The 21,142-nt window shown below is 39.0% G+C and overlaps 1 long non-coding RNA gene and 1 pseudogene across 3 annotated transcripts in view; one reads left to right on the top strand and one right to left on the bottom strand.

The window, feature by feature from the left end:
- LOC141569653 (uncharacterized) overlaps positions 1-18,656 on the bottom strand; it is a 106,891-nt gene extending 88,235 nt beyond the window's left edge. For 2 of the 3 annotated variants that reach the window (XR_012493367.1, XR_012493365.1), the window contains exons 1-3: positions 18,522-18,656; positions 17,666-17,757; positions 16,232-16,333 (exon numbers count right to left, since the gene is read on the bottom strand). This is a non-coding gene — a long non-coding RNA (uncharacterized LOC141569653). Of the gene's footprint in view, positions 1-581; positions 689-16,231; positions 16,334-17,665; positions 17,758-18,521 lie in introns of those variants that run through there. The other variant, XR_012493366.1, reaches the window with a different exon arrangement.
- LOC109438214 (elongation factor 1-alpha 1) overlaps positions 18,536-21,142 on the top strand; it is a 112,034-nt pseudogene continuing 109,427 nt past the window's right edge.

Consider the following 21,142-nt stretch of genomic DNA (forward strand, 5'->3'; position numbering starts at 1 on the left):
TATCAGCAGGTTGTGCCAATCTAATGATTCATGATCTCTTAGGTATATGATGGAGTTTCTTGCTCTGAGCAGGGTGTGCGATGAGTCACCCCATGGCTGACTCACTTTCCTCGATGACTAAGTTCTACAGGAGTTTGTCAATGAAGGGCCCACAGACCACCACAAGGTGGCACCCCAGGGAAGGAAGAGCCTAAGGTTGGAGGGTTCCAAGGGAAATTATTCTTTGGGCTGCATGAGGGAAGTAGCATATATCCATGAAATACATAAAAATACAGTTAATTGATGAACTATTGCATTTGTGTAGTAAAGTCAGCATCTGATGACAATGTTATCTTTAGTACTTTGAAAGGATTGGTTCAAAGACTTAAAAAAATAGATTCAAAAAGTGGCCAAGTTAATTTAACCTGTGGTCAGGGCCCTAATACAAACATAATTTGAAAGAAAATAAAAACCTAGCAAATGTTAGATTGATTCCTCCTTTTTCCTATTTAAAGAAAAAAAAAATCAAGGTTCTTCAGACACCTTTCTCCAGAATTTCAGATACAAAAGGCTATCCCTTCATTACTGATACAAGTGGTTGACAAACTTTATTCATAAAAGGTTAGATAATTAAATAGTTCAAGATTTGCATGCTACACAGTGGTCTCTTGTCACTCTGCCATCGTATCGTGAAATCAGCCATAGACTTCTGAAATTCAAATAAACCAAAAAACTGTCAGGAACCAACAGCTTATAATCAAGATTAAACCTAAGTAAAATACCTTTGTTTTTCTTAGAAGCTGGAAAAGAAAAACACAATTATAAATTACTATTGTTCTAACTATGCCCATTTTAAATACTGTATACACTAAAAAAAGATTTGAGTTCTACCTAAGTATTGCTGATGTCTTCATTATGGTCAAATTGAAAGGCAAATAATTTTAAAACTTTTCTATCAATACAGCATTTCTAAGAACCATCAATCAGTGCTGTTCAGGTTTTAATGTACTTACCAATTCCCTGGAGATGTTGTTAATGCATAATCTGCTTCAATAGGTCTGAGGTAGAGCCTAAGATGCACATTTCTAGCAAGCTCCCAGGTGATGGGAATACAAAGTATATATAACCACCTGGGAAATGTTGATTCCCCCCCTTACCCCTCCCCTTCGGACCTGGGGCCAGGAATTTGAAATTGGCTCCCCAATGATTATATTATTTTTCTAAGGGATTTAAGGAAAATAATCTAGAAATTAAGACTTTGACTAGAAAATTCACAGCATTGTGTATATTTGAGTTAAAACCAAAACCAAAGAAAGTCAAGTTCCATCCAAACAGGGACACTAAAATAGCACATTCAGTACCATGGCAAAATTACATCTTTTTTTTTTTTTTAAAGGATGGCACAGCTTACAATAGCCCATGTGGGAATCGAACCGGCAACCTTGATGTTATTCTAGTACCATGCTCTAACCAACTGAGCTAACCGGCCACTTTGGCAAGAGTACATCTTTAAAGGGACCTAGCATTTGTTTGCAGTCTTTTACATGTCAGGCAAAGTGCAGCATGTTTTTGACATTTCATCTTTCCATGTCACAGAGGAAGCACTTGAAGACAGCCTCTGTTGGAAGGTCAGAATCTGAATTCAAAACCTACTACCTACCTGTCTATATATCTGCTAGTTTTATTTATTTCTTCTATTTTTATGTTCCAACCCCATTCATCTTTCTCCCCTCCAGGTGGTAGATGAAATCATTATTTCCAACTATTTCTGTCTATAATAGGACTACTCATCCTGTCAATCATCAAGTGTATGTCTCCACTTAGTTGACTTTAGCTTTGGCTCTATGACACACTTTGACTAATGGAAATGTGAACAAATATGATGCTGACCACCTCAAGCAGAGGTTTTTGTTTTAACTACGTATATTACATGGTTTGGCTTGTGCTCCTGCTCTCCGCCAAGAGAACAGTGTGTCCCAAATAGGAATTGTTCTTTCTGCATTACTTTTAATAAAAAAAAATGGAAACCTATCGTCTAAAAATAATTATAAAGACACAGGATATGAAAAAATATGTAATGTAAAATTTTAAAAATATGACTAGGATTATAGCTGTGGGAAGCCACAACACCCATGCACAGGAAAAAAAACAGGACTGAAAGGAAATATGCCAAAATATAATCAAGTTTTGTTGGACTTATGGTTAATTTATGTCCTCTCTTTCCTACATGTCTGTCAGTGTCATATTGCTCCAATAAAATACAAATTAATCTTCAAATTTCAAGTTACAAGGCAAGACTTTTTAAAAATATTGCTTTAGACAGTGTAAACCATGAGTATATGCCTTGAAAAAATGAGAAATGTCACACCTCAGAATTTTTCTCTTTATGTGCAATAAAACCTCAGCACCAGTTACTACAATGTGACCTTGTGCAAATTAACCACTTTGTGCCTGTTTCCTCATCCATAAAACGATTTAATAATACCTACTTCTTGGGTTATTTAGCACATTAAATATGGTAATATATGTAAAGCACCTGACTCATATAAGCATTCAATAAAAGTATCTTTCCTTCACTACAGCTAGTAGCACAAAAAACTGATAATTATATCTGTTATAGAAGGAATTTATCAATGAAGCATTAACCAAAAACATTGAAAGCAATTTAAGACCCTCAGCAGTCCACGAACTTTAGTATAAAGATACCCTCCAGCACACATCACTTTTAAGGACCCTTATGATTACAATGGGCCCACCCAGATAATCCAGGATAATCTATTTTAAAGTCAGCTGAGTAGCAACCTTAATTCCATTTGTAACCTTAATTCCCCTTTGCTGTTTAACATGTTCACAGCTTCCATGGATTTGGACATAGCTACCTTTGGAAGGTTATTATTCTACCTAGCACACCGTGGTAATTTGAGTAAAATAACTCAGTATTTAATAAATTGGCTGTTATCATAGATTCACACAACAAAGTACAATGTGAACCTCCCTGTTCTGATTTTATACTCTGATGTTCCCTGTGGTAGATCGACATTCAGTCTCTTAATGAGAGAAGCAAGTACTTATATAAAGAAGTGTACTTTAATGCTCTTCCATTTACTCAGCACTGACTGAGGGGCCTAGTATGAGGGACAAGTCTGACAAAGAATCAACCACAGCCCCTGTCCTCAGAGTACTCATTAGTAGGGGGGTGGGGGCAAAGTGGAATCCCAATAACATTGAAATTAGGGTTCCTAGAGGGACTTCCAAAGTTTCTGTGAGGTTTCTGATGAAGGCTTCACTAAGAAAGGCATTTGGGCTGAATGTTTAAGGACAAGAGAAGCAAGGGACTAGAGGCATGGTATGTCAAGAGTATAAGGAAACAACCCCCCCACCCCGCCCAGACTGTGAGCACTGATACAGGGGAACTGGGAGGGTGACTACAGGTTGTTGCTGAATTCCATCGCAGAAAAGCATCATTTAAAAAATTAGAACAGGAGGAGGAAGCCAGCGTAGATCTTGAGAAGGGATCAGAGACCAAAGAAGAAACAAAACAAAAAAATGCCCAGAAGTTGGGCAGCAAGAGGCCAGAAAACAAATTGCAACAAATGGGGAGGGGGCAGAGCAAGGGACAAGAGAGAGGCAGGGGAAGGAGAACAAGAGATAAATTTTCTGGGATACCACCAAGCACCAGCCAGCATGATTGTATAATTCTGCAAAAGGAATACATGGTAAAATTATAAAGTAGAATGGTGGTTGCCAGGACCATTTATGCTCGAAGGAGGGAGGGGATGAGGAATTGTTTAATGGAAACGGAGTTTCAGGTTTGCAAGATGAAGAGTTCTGGAGATGGACGGTGAAGATGGTTGCACAACAATGTAAATGTATTTAATACTACTGAGCTGTATAAGTAAAAAATTGTTAAAATGGCCAATTTCAGGTTATGTGTATTTTACCACAATAAAAAATTTGAAGAAAAAGGAATGCATGGGAGTTGAGAAAGCAGTGGCTCTGCTTACTACCATCTCTTTCCAGCAGCCAAATATTAAAAAGAAGCAGTATATAGGATGGAAAAAAAATTCTAGACGATAAGCCTGGGCACCTTCATAGGCCAAGGAGAACCACCAGCAGGAAGGGAAAGAAAAATATAGAACACAGATAGGACAACTGCTAAAATAAATCCCATAGGAGACAAACAGGGTGAGAATCAAGAGCACACATGAGGGGAGGGGGCAGACTTGGAGAGGCGGAGGACACTTCTCTGGAGTGGAGAGAGGTTACCACAACCAGAATGTGAGTGGGGGCTGTGAAGTTAGAGAGAAGTGAAAGATATCAGGGGGTTAGGCAGAAGCGAAATGAAGAATCCCAATGTTTTAAAGAAAAAAGAAATCTATTTACTTTGGTCCTTAACCAAAATTGTAGAAGTAATTGAACAAATCAGGGTTTAAACAGAGAACAGTTACTGGTCTTTTAATAGTTGTGGTTTTTACCTTGAAGCAGCTGTTACTTTAGGTAAATCAGTAAAACTTCCTAAACTGCATCTTTAAAAGAGGTGGATTTGCTAAAATAATCCCAGTCTTCCAGATCTACATTTCTGTGGCTTCAGGGAGAGCTTTTACCTTAAATATATACTGTCAGCTTACCTACCCACCAACCCAACTCCCAAAAAGTGAAGTGGGAAGGAAAGTTAAGGTGCATATCACTTAAATACCCTTGGGCCGTTTTCACATGGCACATTTGATAGTGGCAGCCACAGCAAACAGATGGTTACTGCTGACAAAGGCTGTGTCATTACAGCCTTTATGATAATTGATGTTTTTAGAGCTCTTTACTCTTTATAAAGAGCTTTCACACATGAATCGTTTTAGTTGATCCTCAGAACAGCCTGTGAACTAGGCATGGCTACTGTATTCTTCTATCCATTTTCCAGTTGAGAAAACTGAGGTTTATAGAGGTTGATGATGTGCCCCGGGCTCCAAAGCAGATGAATGAATAACAAACCTGGGACTTGAATCCAGGTACTCAGGACTCAAAAACCCTGTTTTTAAAAATTCTTTCTTAGACACTAACACAGTGTCTAAGATTTCCCATTTGGTGTCACAAACACAAAACTTATGACTCAAAAGAAACCTGCGTAGTTTTATTCTTTAATTGATCCTGGCAAAATAGTTTATTAAAATATAAGTACAACCTTAATTTACAAGTGATGAATTATTAAAACCCAAAGGACAGAGAGAGAAAGGATTAGGATTCAACTATTTCAATGTCCTCATTCTCTGGATTAGAAAACAGAAGCCACTTCTGGGACAAGTGGCTTGTGGGAGGCAGAGCAAACACTAGAACTCAGGGCTCCCACCAGCCCTGGGGCTCTTGGCACTGGCCAGGTCTTACACAGATTCTGAGAAAAGTTAACATAATTGCTCCTTAACAATGAAATGGTTCGAATTTAAGTAACTTGAGGAGCTCATTCTCTCCTTTTTACATGTGTAAGCATATGGACGCTGCCCATTAATGGTAGGTACTAGAATTCTCTGGAGCAAATTCTCCCACAAATGGGAGGGTTTGTAATGACAGTCATGCCTCATTTTAGCAGAAAGCGAAGTACATGTAGCCAATAAGGAACCCATCTGAGACAGTTTCAAACCAACTGAAACTGTCTCCATTACCATCTTCTACCTAGAAAGTGTTTTCTAGACAAATTAAAATGAAAACTCAAACAAAAAATGCAATGAAAATATTTTTAATAGGACCATATTGTTTAAGTATTCCCATTTTCCTCCTTTGGAAATACTGTAATGAGTCAGCAGGTGCTTACTACCAAAATTACTTTTATCATGAAGCAGAAAAATGTTGAATGTTGAAACAAGAGTCCATGAGGACAATAGATGAGGACACGAAAATGATGTGTATTATGAAATTGCAGTTGCCATCTCACGAAAAGTATGAGGCTTCCATTAGACTATGAGATACTCTAGGACAGAAATGTCAAAGGAAGGGGGAGCCCTTCTGAGGTGAGCAGATTATTACCGATTTTCTTCCCTAAGAATACTTGGAAATTTTGGGCTGATGACAATGAGACTTACCAAGAGAGGATTTCTACTGTGAAAAAGAAACCAACAATACTTTTTTAATGAGCATGCAGAGGTTAATATGACAGATGGGAAATACTCCATTTGTTCAGTTCTGGAGCTGTGAGAGGGCTGAGATATTAGGCTGAAGATCTCTACATAGCAGAGTGAAGTTTCCAATTTCACAAAGTTTTTACTAAAATAGGAGTGCTGCCTCAAATACATAACCAGGCTTCTCAAGACAGTTGCAAGAATTTGAAATTAGGGGACAGGAGGCTAAGATCAAGACCTCCAAAGGGCAAAATTTAATCTCCATAGTTTTTCAGGGTTAAGAAGACAAAGATCCTCTAGGTTTTCTTTAAAAAATTTTTTTTTATTGTTGGGGTTACCACTTTATGAGGTATGTAAAGGTCTAATCAATCTTGTTTTGTATACCTGGAACTAATAAATTAATTTTTTAAATGCATTAAATTTATTGGGTTAATAGGTAACATTGATTAATACATTTCCAATCAAAAGTCTAGAGTCATGCCTGAGGAACACAAACAACCATAGCTAGATTGAGTCTTCCTAAAACTGCAACCTGGCCTTGACTTAGCTCAATTCCTGTTGGAGTGAAGATATCAGCTCCTCATTATATTTGCCTAACAGAGGAAAAAGAGGAAATCCTCTCTGAAGAGGTACTAGTAAGTTTCTTTCACACACAATGTCTGACATAAAATAAAACAAAAATTAGACATGAGAAAAGTTGCAAGAAAATATAACCAATATTCAAGAGAAAGAGATAATAGATTCTGACTCACAGATGCTCCAGATTACTGGATTCAATAAACAAGACCTTTAAAATAATGGATTAATTTGCTGAATAATTGGAAAAAAAGGAAGAAATTGATGAAAATATGGAGAATTTCAAAGAGAACAAGAACCTATATTTAAACATCATAAGGATATCCTAGAAAAATATCTGAAATTAACTCATTGGATGGGTTCAAAGCGGACTATACAGAGCAAGGCAGGATTAGTAAACTGAAAGATTAAGGTTAATGGAAAATACCCATATTAAAACCCAAGTAGGGCCAGCCGGATGTCTTGGTTGGAGCCCAAGCTCTCAACAGCAGGGTTGCTGGTTCATTTCCCACATAGGATGGTGGGCTGCAACCCCTGCAACTAAGATTGAGAACGGTGACTGGACTTGGAGCTGAGCTGCGCCCTCTACAACCTGATTGAAGGACAACAACTTGGAGCTGATGGGCACTGGAGAAACACACTGTTCCCCAATAGTCCCCAATTAAAAAAAGAATTTGTAATTAAAAAAAAAACCCAAGTAGAAAAAGGGAAAGAAAAAAAAAACAGATTGTAAGAAACATGCAAGGGTCTTCTGACCACATTAATTGGATAGCCTGAAAGAAGAACAGAAGAGGGCAGAAGCAATATTTCAAGAGACAGTGTCTGAGAATATGCCAATACTGATGAAAGACATCATCAACCTTCAAATTCAAGAAGTTCAACAGACCAAAACAGGATGAATATAAGGAAAACCACACTGGACTTGTGAATGTTGAATGCTTAGTACAAAACATGGCAAGCGCTGAGTAAATTATATAGCAGCCCCCAATATAAAGTAAACAGCGATCCTCTGAATAGATTATCACCAAGGCACAAGGTGTTCCCACAGTGCCCACTGACTTTTTACTCGCCAGGCATTTTGAGGAAAAATGTTATTTCACCTGCAGAAATCTGAGGCAACATGATTAGCTAAAATAGCCATACTTTTCCTCTCTAGAAAATTCATTAAGACTCCATTGTTTTCCTCCATTATATTTTCCTGCTCAAATACGTGCCATGTTTTATTTTTGTTTTCATTGTCCACAGTCCAAGATCTTCCTGTACACACAACTGAGCTAACCAGCCTCTGCAGCCCCAGATCCCAACCTGTGCCCAAGACTCCCTTCAAAAAACCCAAAATACTGACAGTGGCACAGTAAGAAATTGTTTACTATCATCATTAATCAGGAACAAAAACACAGTATTTATAAAAAAAAAGAAAACAAAACAGACAAATCATTTTAAATATTTTCCAATGTGGGGATTAGTAGTCAAACTATAGGAGAGTGATTCTATCTAGTCCTTCTTAAATGTGTATGTTTTTAAATCCCCATTGAAAAGCCCAGTGTGCCATTTAACACCATTCAGTGTGGCACCTTGAATTCATTAGTTCACTATCACAAGCTTCCTCAATGTTAAGTACTTAACTAGTAATCGTCTTATGTAACTCAAGTCACTACTTAAATAAATATCAGCTCTACACTTATATTTTAACCTTACAAAGCAGGATGTGTGTGTTCTCTCTACCTCCTTTCCTCCCTTCTTCCCTCCCCCTCACTCTCCTTCCTCCCTCCACACGGTATAGTACTTAAAAACTATGTAAATTCAGTAAATTATAATTTAGGTAGAATTCACACTATGCAACATATTGGGATTATAGAATATTTTACACTATTGTCTATTATCAAACTAGCTTTTACAAAAACAGCATTACCTGTAAATGTTATCTCAGTTTTCTATTTCAATCTCTTAAAATTCTTTGATTCGATAAATTACTGAAGTAAAAATACAGATTTTCAAAATAAAAATTGTCATGATCTTCTAAAAATATTAAACTATGGGCATTTGAATTTATGTTGTCATTTTAAATAAACAGGAAATGCAATAAATTCAATTAGAATCTGATCTATATAAATAGGGTATAGTAAGATATGAACTAATCTTAAAAATAAAAGGAAAAATATACCATAAGAAAATTTAAGATTTTTTTAACGTAAGTTGTATTTTCACTTTAAGTAGTAGCACATCTGCTATTCTGACAGAATTACTCTGTCAGAATAATTGTGGATTTTTCATGCCTCTAATTGTGTTGGTGGCCAATCTAGGAGTGGCAGGAGGAAAACACAGATTAAGAGGTCATAAGGGGTCTTAAGGCCCTTTAAGTGCCTCCTCTTTTATGCTTTTTGTTCACTTCACAGCTTATCACTATCTCTAAGATTAGTGGAAATGAGCTCTAATGAGGTAAAATGTATGTTTTCGTTAACTACTTCTAACAGCTCTACTGAAACATAGATGTGTACTAAAACCAAGTTCTGGAAAAAACTCAAATCTATCCTTGGTTACTCTTCTACCTCTGGAAAATTGGGGTCATTTCATGTATGTTTTTCTAAGTGTGTTTACTAATATACACTTCAACTTATATTTCAACTAAACTATATTATATTGTGATTACTTCCTCCTAATGTACTCCACTACTTAAAAAGGATTCTTTAATAGGTAGTAAATCAGAAATATTTAAATTCATGTTTCCACTCTGAATAGTTTATTAACAGCTGGAAAAGCACACAAACATTAAGACTGGGTAAACTACTACTGTTTCTCAGTAGGAGGGTATCTTCAATTTTCACACATGGTGAGGGAAAACAGATAAACAGCCCCAAATGGATCAGATCAGATCTTTCATTTCTTGACATTTTCCTTTCCCCAAATGCCTTCTAAATTGGATGCCAGAGACAAATAAAAGGCAAATATTCAAGGGCGCTCCATAATAAGAAGGTCCCCAATGTCCAAGATCTACAGCAACTTCCAGAATGAAGAGGAAAGGGATGTTTCTCCTTTCTCCAGTACTGAGGAGCAATTTCCCCATCCCAGCACCAATGGTACTTCATCATGGCCAAAAGGAAACTTGGGCTCTCTTAAATATGCTTTGGATAAAAGGACAAAGAAGGATGCTAGGAACCATGGGGCCACCTTAATCAGGTTCATCTTAGATGTAGTTAGAATAAATTAGTCAGGGTCAAAACTGTCCTGCCTGCTTGTGACCTAAGTGGAATCAACCCTCTGGACCAAGCCTGGTCTAATCCCATATTCCTGCTCCTAGGTAAGTGTAGTAGATTACTTGTAAAAAAACAGCTGCAATTACTCTCCTCTTTCTATCTGTGCTCCTTGTAACATTACTAAACCTGCTCTCTTTAGGAGATGAAATCTATTTCTTTACCTCCTCAATCAGGGCTGGCTTTGTGACTCATTTTAGCTAAAATTCAGAGGAAGTAAGTAACCTTGTGCCAGTTGCAAGCCTATGCCTCAAGAGGCCTTACATGCCATGCCTCCTCACTCTCTTAGAGCCCTGCCTCCCATGGTGTAAACAAGCCTGGTTAATTCGAAACCATGTGGAGAGCTGAGGCCATCCTAGAATGGCCAGTCCCCCAACCCACCCAGCAGAAAATCTGCCCAGCTACAAAGAACTCTCCAGATGAGTCCTGCCTAAATTGCCAACCCACAGTTACCAAGAGCTAAGTAAATGCTGGTATTTACTTATATTGTGTGGTTTGTTAAGCAGCAAACATCAGTTTGTTAAACTGATGCTGTGTGGTTTGTTAAGCAGCAAAAGCTCACTAACATAGTAAGGAATGGATTCATCATGAATTACTCGTTCATTGAATATTTATTATGTGTCTTCACTATTTTAAGTAGTGTTCTCAGTAGTTACTGGGGTTACAGAAATTAATATGTAATAGTACCTCCAATTAGAGAGTCATCTCCTCTAAGTACACTACAAGTATGAATAAAATAAGGTCTACTTAGAAGATAGGAAGGCTCGCTCAAAGTCACATTTGAGCTGGTTTTTAAAGAAAAAATATTAAGTCACCAGTGGACAGGAATGGATATCAAAAGAAACAGCATGTGGGCCGGCCCGGTGGCTCAGGCAGTTAGAGCTCCATGCTCCTAACTCCAAGGGCTGCTGGTTCGATTCCCATATGGGCCAGTAGGCTCTCAACCACAAGGTTGCCGGTTCAACTCCTCGAGTCCCGGCAAGGGATGGTGGGCTCTGGCCCCTGCAACTAAGATTGAACACAGCACCCGCCTGGAGTTGAGCTGCCTCCCAAATGGCGGGCTCTCAACCACAAAGTTGCCAGTTAGACTCCTGCAAGGGATAGTGGGTTGCGCCCCCTACCCCCTGCAACTAGCAACGGCAACTGGACCTGGAGCTGAGCTGCGCCCTCCACAACTAAGATTGAAAGGACAACAACTTGACTTGGAAAAAAGTCCTGGAAGTACACACTGTTCCCCAATAAAGTCCTGTTCCCCTTCCCCAATAAAAATCTTAAAAGAAACAGCATGTGCAAAAGCAGGTGCAGGAAAGAACTCAAGGAATGTTCTAAGAATGGAAAATAGTTTGGGACAGATGGCGTGTGGGGAGGAAATGGCAGATAATGGAACAGGAAAAGCAGGTTGAAGGCAAATAATGAAGGGTGTCATACTGTAAATCACGCTAAGGGATTTGAATGCATCTTGTAGGCCGTGGAGAGCTACAAATCATTTTAAAGTAGGAAATGACATAATTAAATCTGTTTTAGGAAAAGAAAACTGATGACAAGTGGAGGATTAGAGGCAAGAATCTTGGAGATCAGTTGGGAGGCTTTCACTACAACCCTAAAGGGAACCCGAGCCATGAGACAGTGAATATGGGGCAGGGAAGATGCTTTGAAAGATGTTTCAGCGACAGGAAAAAAGACCCAGCAGCCTTGACAACCAAACATAGGCTGTGAGGGTCATATAGGTTGTATGGGAGTGCCAGGGACATTACAAAAATTTCTACTTTGGGATCCTAGATTAATGGCAGGTATATTAATTAAGGCAGGAAAGCAGAATAGCAGACAGGAGAGGAACAAGTATTTTTTAAAGTTACCTTTGGGCTATCTAGTGGAAGATGTCCAGCAGGCAGATAAGGGTACCGATCTGGATGTTATGTTGAGGATAGGTGTTGGGAGCAGGACACAAAGACCTAAGGAGACTTTAGAACACAGGGCAGAGGGGAGAGGGACAGCTGAAGACATGAAAGTGAACATGAACACAGGGCATTTACAGAAAATATGCAGAGAAGAGACAGCTAATAAATGGCAGAATCCTGAGGGACATTGATATTTCAGAGGCAAAGGAAAGAAGCAGCACCAAATAGCAGCAACCTTCCTTGGGGTTGAAAGAAAGGAGGAAAAGGATGATTCAGCATTTATGTATTATGAATTAAGGAAACGTGGATACCCATCTATTTTGCCACATTCTTTCCTCTAGCGAAGTCATTACCAGTTTCTTCCCTAGGGCCCATTCTAGAGGGGCCCCGAGGACATAATCAGTGTTGGAGGTAGACAATGACAAGGGCCACTTGAGTGACAGCTTCTGTGTCCATGTATCTTATTGAAAAACTTTTTCAAACCCCTTCTCCAGCACCTGCTGCAACAAAGAACATCCCCAATGTTTATACTTAGGGCACTTAATTTAAGTATATTTATAGTTTCTGACAAAGTGCTCATGCAGAATATAAAAGAACTCTGAAATTCTTTTAAAAATACAACTCAAAAATAGGCAAAGGATTTTAACAGGAATTTGACAAGATATCCAAATGCCAATAAGTTTATGAAATGGCATTTAACAATATTACTCACGAGGAAACAAATTAAAACCAGAAGGATCACTTCACACCTATCAAGATGGCTGTTATAACAATTAAAAAAAAACACACCAGGAAATACCAAGTATTGGCAAGGATAGAGAAAACTGTAATACTTGTACTTTATTGAAAATATAAAATGGTGCAGAAGCTATGGAAAACAGGATGGTGGTTCCTCAAAAAATTAAAATAGAATTACTATATGATCTAACAATTCCACTTCTGGGTACATACCCAAAAAATTGAAAGCAGAGTCTAAGAAGTATTTGTACCCACATCTTCATAGCAGCAGTTATTCAAAATAGCTAAAAGGTGGCAGAAACCCAAGTGCCCACCAACAAATGTATAAACAAAATGTGCTATAGGCATACAATGAATTATTCAGCCTTAAAAAGGAAATTCTGACACACGTTACAACATGGATGAATCCTAAGGACATTATTGCTAAGTGAAATAAGCGGGTCACAAAGAATAAATATTCTATGGTTCTACTTGTATGAGTTACTTAAAACAGTCAAATTCAGAGACAGAAAGTAGAATGGTAATGTTGACTCCCAGGAGTTGGGGAAAGACAGAATGGGATTTACTGTTTAATGGGCACAGATTCAGTTTTCCAAGGTGAAAAGAGTTCTGGAGATGGATGGTGATGATGGTTACACAACAATGTGAATGTACTTAATAGCACCAACTGTACATCTAAAAATAGTTATGTTAAATTTTGTATTTTGTATATTAAAATATAAATTAAAAATTTGTTAAAAATTTTTAAGTCTACAAGGAAATATCACTATGCACCCACCCCCAAACAGCTAAAATTAAAAAGACTGACAAAACCAAGTGTTAGTGAAAATATAGAGCAACTGAAACTCTTGTACACTACTTGTAGAATTTAAATTGGTACAAGCACTTTGGAAAACTGATAATATCTACTAAAGCTATATTATATAGATAAGTCTACTCTATGACCTTGCAATTTATTCCTAGCTATATGCTCAGAGAAACGAGTGGGTATGTGCACCAATAAACAAAAATATTCTTAGCTGCTTTACTCATATTAGCCACACTGGAAACAATCCAAAGACCCAACAGGAGAATGGATAAACAAATTGTGGTATATCCATACAATGGAATTACTACAATAGACTAATGAACTACAAATACACACTATAACATGAATGAATCTCATAGGCATTATGTTGTGTTAAAGACATACACAAGAGTCCCTTCTATATGATAGTCTTTAAATGGAACTTAACAGACAAAACTAGTTGATGAAGTTTTTAAAAACCACAATGTGAAAAAAATCATAATGTGGCTACCACCTTCAGGTTGGAAGTAGGATGAAACTGATCAGAAGGGGAAAGAGGAGGAAATTTTCTGGGGTGCTGGAAACGTTTGGTACCTTGACCTGGGTGATCATATGGGCATATACACATGTAAAATTTCATTGAATAGTACACTTGATTAATGCATTTTACATTTTATATGTATGTTACACGTCAAAAATAAAATTTCTAAAGCACCTAATGTCTCTAAAAAGAATGCTATAATTTAAAAAAATAATAAAATCTCAAGTCTGCTCTTTTCCTCTCTGGCTTAGAAGACTAGACCCCACTTGTCTTCGACACACTGAGGGATGATTAGTTAATTCCCTGTTTCTTGAGTCAGATCATGAATCTAGGTCCCATGCAGTGTAAACTTACATGTTCCTAACCATTCACAAGTTTTCCTGAAGCCACTTCACATCCATGATGAAGTCTTTACAAGTCAAATCTTTTTTTTGTCACTTTTTTATTTTCAATTACAGTTGACAATCAGTATTATATATTAGTTTCAAGTGTACAGCATAGTGGTCAGACATTTAAATAATTTACAAAGTGATCCCCTAATTAGTCTATTACCCACCTGGCACTCTACGTAGTTATTACATTATTTATATTCCCCCTATGCTGTACTTCATCATCCCCATGACAATTTTGAATTTGTACTTAATCCCTTCACCTTTTTCACCCAGCCCCCTAACCCCCCTCCCATCTATCACCCCAACAAATCGAGTACCCATCTGACACCATTTACATTATTGAGTATATTCCTTATGTTACACCCTACCATCCCCATGACCACTTTGCAGCTGCCAATCTATACTTCTTAATCCCTTCACCTTTTTCACCCAGCTCCCAAACACCCATCCCATCCGGCAACCATCACTTTGTTCTTTGTATCTGTTTGTTTTATTTTGTTCTTTAGATTCCACATATAAGTGAGGTCATATGGTATGTCCTTCTCTGCCTTATTTCACTTAGCATAACAGTCCAGAGGTTCCTCAAAAAATTAAAAATAGAACTACCTTATGCCCTAGCAATTTCACTTCTATTTACAAAAAAAAAATCCCAAAACACTAATTGGAAAAGATATATGCACACTTGTTTATTGCAGCACTATTCACAATAGAACCTTTCCGTCTTTAGTTGAGTCTATACTTTGAACCAGAGCTCCCAATTTGCTTTCTCCTGGTTAAGTGTCCAATTTAATCTTTTTAAGCTTCAACAATGGCACCTGATTTTGTTTTACACCCTCATTGGCAGGGGCTAAACAAATCCCTCCTCAGCTGTAAACGCAGAATGTCAAAAATCCCAAGATATCACCACATTCTAGAACTGTAATGAATGCATACACCCCCTGAGGAAAGAGAGCTTCATTATCCCTAACAGCCATTTTGATGCCTGCCCTTTTTACAGCCAACATAGTAACTTTGTCTTCCCTGTGAGAGCACCATTAGCTATGCCCACCCCACCCATTCTAAGAAAGGAAAATAAAAATCCACAAAGGTGAACGTTTTTCCCCTCTGGCTTCTCCTGCCATTCATAACAGTGTACTACCCAGTTGGTGAAAGGCACCTTATTATTATAACTTTGTATGGTGACAAATGGTTACTAGACTTATTCTGGTAATCACATCATAAGGAAATGTCGAATCATTGTATTGTACACCTGAAACTAATATAATACTGTATGTCAACTATACTTTAATAAAAAAGGGCCTTAATATGTAAAACTACGTTTTAATGATAATCAGGCAAATTCTCTTCAATTGTGTCACACTGTAACCTTTTTGACCTAGTCTTTGATCCCATGTTAAACCTGTCATTAGTTCAGTCAAGTGGGTGAATTATGAAGGTACCTTACAGGATGGGCTTAGAAAAAGCAGCAAGGTAGGAGAAAAATAATGAAATAGTTAAGAACATAAGGGCTGGTTTAAAAGAAGCCGCCTAATGCCTTGGTATTCTGAGTGCAATGTCAACAGTGAGACGCACGCAGTTTTTGTAAAAAGCAGATATTGTTATGTTGGCTCAACAGGGTGACTTTGTTAAGTGTCCCAAATGAAATTATTCAGATTGGCAGTTTTATACAGCATCAGGTAAAGTTGTTTTTAAAAGCAAGTATCAAGCAACAACTGGTTAATGCAAAGCCACATGCTCGCAGTAGAAAATCAATGTTTCCATGTTTCCAATTTAGAACAATAAAAAGTAATGTAATGATGACATGCGGTATTTTTATTTAAATACATTGTCTGAAATAGAATACATTTGTTTTCTCCTTTGAGAATACCTCAAAATGTTTCACTTCATAAAAGTCTATATAAATGTCCAAGATACAGGAATGCAGTAAGTATAAAGCCAGATAGGTGGCTTAATTGTTTTACATACCTGTGGTTTTTTAGATTCTTGTGCTTGCTTACTCATGTATATTCACTTTTATTTTTCAGAAACTACTTCTAGAATTGTCCGTTTTGGCTTCTACACTGCCACCTGTAGACATAAAAGGGAAATAAACCATGTATTATTCAATCATACGGAATCTTTTCTAGGCATCTAACAGGGAAAACTGGGAAGAAAGTGGTAAAATATTTGCTCCAAGAACTGTGTGTGGTTAATTTGTAAGGAACCCCTCCTCCCCCAATGGTTTGATAATTATTTAAAAATAAATATATACATAAGTCTCAGATCAACATCACTCTGATCACTTCTAGATGGAGTCACCGAACCCATCCGCATGCCAACCTACAATCATTTCAAGACCTGTTGTTTAATAAAATTAGAAGATAACTTGACACTGTGGATTGAGTAATCAAGAATTCTGTAAATTACCACAAAGAGAAAGGGAGAGATCCAGGCAAAAGTTACTTTGTCACATGGTTGTAAAATATCAATTTATAACACTGATTCTAACAAGAACTAGAGCTTTGTCCAATATAAACAGCAGTTAGGTGGAGTTATTTTCATCATACTTGCCTATTCCTAATTTGAATGTGAATGAGTGCTCAAAGGTCTTTCTCATACCCCAGATTTCAATGAGATCTTTTTCTTAAAAGTCAGATTAATAAAAATCCATGAGAACAAGAAATGAGTAATGATCCACAATCAACTACCAGTGAGTCAAAGAAGCCATGAGATACGAGGTTGTGTTTTTGTGTGTGTGTTCGGACGCAAGAGACACACAGAGACAGAGAGAGACAAAGACAGATCTGGAGGGAGAGAGAGAACAAGAGAGATATTGAGATTTGACAGAGACAGAGATTGAGATCTGGAGTTAATTTAGAATAATAGACCCAACCGGGGTGAGAGAGAGAGAGAGAGAGAGAGAGACAGAGAGAGACAGAGAGAGAGACAGAGAGAGACAGAGAGAGAGACAGAGAGAGAGAGACAGAGAGAGACAGAGAGAGGAAATAGAGAAAGAGAAATTTGAAAAAGAGAGACTGAGATTTGAAAGAGAAGACAAGTAGGCCACACGGGGGGGGGGGGGTGCGGAAGAGAGACAGAAAGAGAAAGACAGGTAGATCACACGAGGGTGTGTGAGGAGAAGAGAGGACAGAAGCATTGAAAGACACAGATTCTAGAGTTAATTTAGAATAACAGACTGCGCTGCACAGCTTTTTACCTCCCGAGTTACAGTCTATTCAGGAAAAGTACCCTAGCTCCAGCACCTTAAACCAAACACACATTCACGACCGCAACTCCCACCCCACCCCCACCCCCTAGGTGAGATAGGGCCAGAAGCCACCCAGGGAGCAAATCCTCCAAGCCGCTACCCCGCAAACCCGGGAGCCTTTATATCCCCACCACAGACCGGTCCCCACTTACCGGTAATTTAACTCCCGAAAGACTGATTTTGGTTTAAAGGAATTGCAGGAAATCCAAGAAAATCACGTCTCCTTGAGCCACTCTCTTTATACCTAGGACGGACAATCACACACACTCACATTCTACGTTCCTTCCCAACCAGGAACATGCGCTGGGTCATCTCAAGAGGCTTTTTGGGGGGCTAGCCAGCAACCAATCCTGCTCCCACATGTCTCCATTAAACCCTTGTCCAAATGTGCACAAGGCGCCAAGTGCATGTGTAGTCAGCCTTCGGAGATAAGTTCAGCAAACCTATTCCACCGCCCCCCCACCCCCCGCCACACACACACACACTCTGGCCCTGAAAGCGCGAGGGAGTGCGCGGGATCAGACATGGTCCGGGTCAAACAATACTCCAGTAACTCCTGCCTTCCTAGTATACGCTCCGGCTGGTCCCGCCACCACTATCTTTTCTCCCAAGGTTCCTACAGTCCCACCGGCCCAGAGGAGGGGGCGTCCTGATGGTTGCCGGGTGTGGATTGTGTGAAGAGCCGGGCGAACTACACCCACCACCGAGATTGTGGACAGGGGGAAGGGGTTGCAGTCCTCCAAAGCTGCTCGGGTGCTCAACTCGTCAGAAGGTCAGGGTAGGGACAGTGAGACCCGAGGGAGAAAATCCCGATAGGAAGCTTTTCCGCACCTCTTCCCTACCTAGCACAGCGCGCGCGCACAAGCGTGCACACCAAGGAGCCGTGCACCTTCCTTCTGCTCCCAGACCTGCCCAGCCCTCGTCCCCGAGCTCAGTGGCATGGAAGAGAGGGCATCCGGCACGCAGCGGCCCGGGATGGGGCAGAACGCCAATCTCGGGAGTGCCCACCTGCGCGCAGGGTCGCGGTTGCGGCCGGTGCGCCCGCCGCCTCCGCCAACACCGCTGCAGAAGGAGATGAAAGCGGCCTGACCTCTGGATTCCAAGCGCCTCCTCAGTACCCCGCAGCCGCGGTCTTCACTTCCCTTCCTCCTCGCGGTGAGTCTCCCACCTCGCCGGCAGGTTCTGCCACCATATGAGCCTGAGCTGTCCTCCCCGCCCCTTTCCCGCCGCCCGGCGCTCCGCCCCCTGCCCGCCCATCCTTGCCGGGGCCCAGCGGGGGCTGCGGGCCCCACGCCTCAGGCAGCAGATCCCAACTCCCGCAAAGAGGGGGGTGGTCCACCTCTACCCTGCGCTCCTTCACCGTCTCCTCTCGACCCCAGCCTGCCGCGGCCGCCAGCACTCACCTCGAGGCCAAGGGTGTAGGCACCGCGTGCTCTGCCCTCGCTCTTCCGGCGTCTTTTCACTCCCCGCGAGGCACCTTCCAGGGCCCTGAGGGTTCCTCGTGTCTCAGGGGGGGGTGGGGGTTGGTGAAGTGGGGTGGAGTGAGCCTGAGAGCGGAGGCGAAGAAATTAGCATGTCAACTGCCAGAGGATACAAGTTGCTGCCTGTGCCTTGTTTCTGTTATATTAAATACCTGGATGTGCTGTTTTCCTTGATACAACTGCAGCAATATTCAGAGGCATGAATATAGGATTTCCCAGTTGTAAGGGCTTTAAAAATTTTAATGATGCAGATTCATTCTTTAAAAGTTACTTTATATATGGCCACATTTCTACTTTTAAAAAATAGCAAAATATAACAAAACAGCTGTGTTTTACAGAAGTAAATACAGTGTGCATGTTATTTAAACCCTCTGTAATTATACTAATTGGGTTTGTTTTAAAGTGTCCTTTAGGTCTTTCTTAAGAAAACGGTCTCAGAATTTAGGGCTAGAACCTATACGTTTTAATTTGGCTTTTTGCCGTACTTCTAAAATGTCAATTTCATGGAAATTATTAAATGTGGTTATATAGAAAATGGATCCTGTTTCTTCCAGATTGGCAACATACTTATGTTTGGCAAAGGACAGATTTTTTAAAATCCAAGAAATAATAAAATTCTCATTCATTTTCTAATGATAGAATATCTGACGTACTAGCAGCTTTTTCTTTAGTGTTTTTCTCTTTAAGGCAAACTTCCTTTGTTTCCTCTTATATTTGTTTTCTTCAAAATTTTCTCCTTAAATATAAATAAAATTATAGGTGTCATAATTTTCGAGACTTTGTTTTCTTAAAGGGATAGGAAAATTAATTATAATTGTTATCACAATCAACTCCAGGCTCATGATACTAAATTTCACAATGATTAACCCTGATTTTCAACTATGCTTTCAGTAATTTAACCTAACACTTGAGAACCAAGTGTTTGTTTTTTTAGTTTAACCCTTATAAGAATGAAATATACACTTTTTAATTAACATTCTGAACGAAAATTAAATTCATTAAATTGGCTAATGAAAAGTATATTCGTAGTGTATTTGTTGCTGGGTAAATGGGACAATGTGGATGATAAACAACATTCTGAAAAAAAAGAGGCTATGAAGCAAAGAAAAGTCTTTAGAAAAACTGATGATCCCCTTTTCAAGGCAAGAATGACAAATACCAGTAATTATACAAAGAATAAGTGCTGCCTCTCTTCTCTCTGCTTTGGTTTTGTGTCTAGGCCTGCAGTTTATCTCTTTTGATCATCATAATAAAAGTAAAATAATTCTGCATTCTAGTGACTTTGCTTAGTAAATTAGCAATTTGAAAATGCTTTTATTATCTAATTAATCCAAGTAAATGCTTCTGATAAATCCAGTTTTATTCTTCCATATATTTTGTGCCTCTGGAGAAACACATCTATGAAATAAAAACAGCCAAGTCAAACTCAAGAATAATTGCCAGCCAGATTCTTTCAGCACATGTGTGTTGCAATAGAGTTGATATTAAGTGACCTTTGAGTCTTAAGTTATATATCAGATATTGGTTATGAATTGCTCATTGGCTGCTTCTTTAATGAGTTCCTGTGTGTTTGCTTTGCCTTGATTATTTCCCAGAATAGTATTTTATTTCTTTTGGTATGCTTTATTGAATCTATCTTTGCCTAAACTATTTTCATTGAACTTCCACCAAAGAATCAGACCCTAATCTACAGTTCACTTGACAATCATCTTTGTCCTTCAAGTTAAGTCTCCCTTGAGGTCTTTGGTAAGAATCCAGCATAATTAAACATTCAAAATTGGAAAGAGTACTTCATCAGGCATGGTTCTAACTAAGAGATAACAATCAAATTTCTCAAAACCAGGAGACTGTGTTCCATTTGAATAAAAAGAAACAAAACCAGCAAATCCGTTTTGTTCAGGTCAAAACTAAATTACAATTGAGATCCTTTCTAAGCCTGAATTATGCTAAGAGATATTTAAAAAGCACAGTGCAAATAACTTTATCTGTATTTTCTTTCACCACTACAATCCCTTGCTCCATTGACCAAACACTGTTAGATTTCACATTTCCCTTTTAGTTCCTGTGCTATTGAGAATTTTTCACTGATTTTTAAATAACAAAGTGGAGACACTCCTGCTGTCTCCAAGGAATTTTGTCACCTCCATT

Source organism: Rhinolophus sinicus, chromosome X (assembly GCF_036562045.2).
Source record: "Rhinolophus sinicus isolate RSC01 chromosome X, ASM3656204v1, whole genome shotgun sequence".
Taxonomy (NCBI): domain Eukaryota; kingdom Metazoa; phylum Chordata; class Mammalia; order Chiroptera; family Rhinolophidae; genus Rhinolophus; species Rhinolophus sinicus.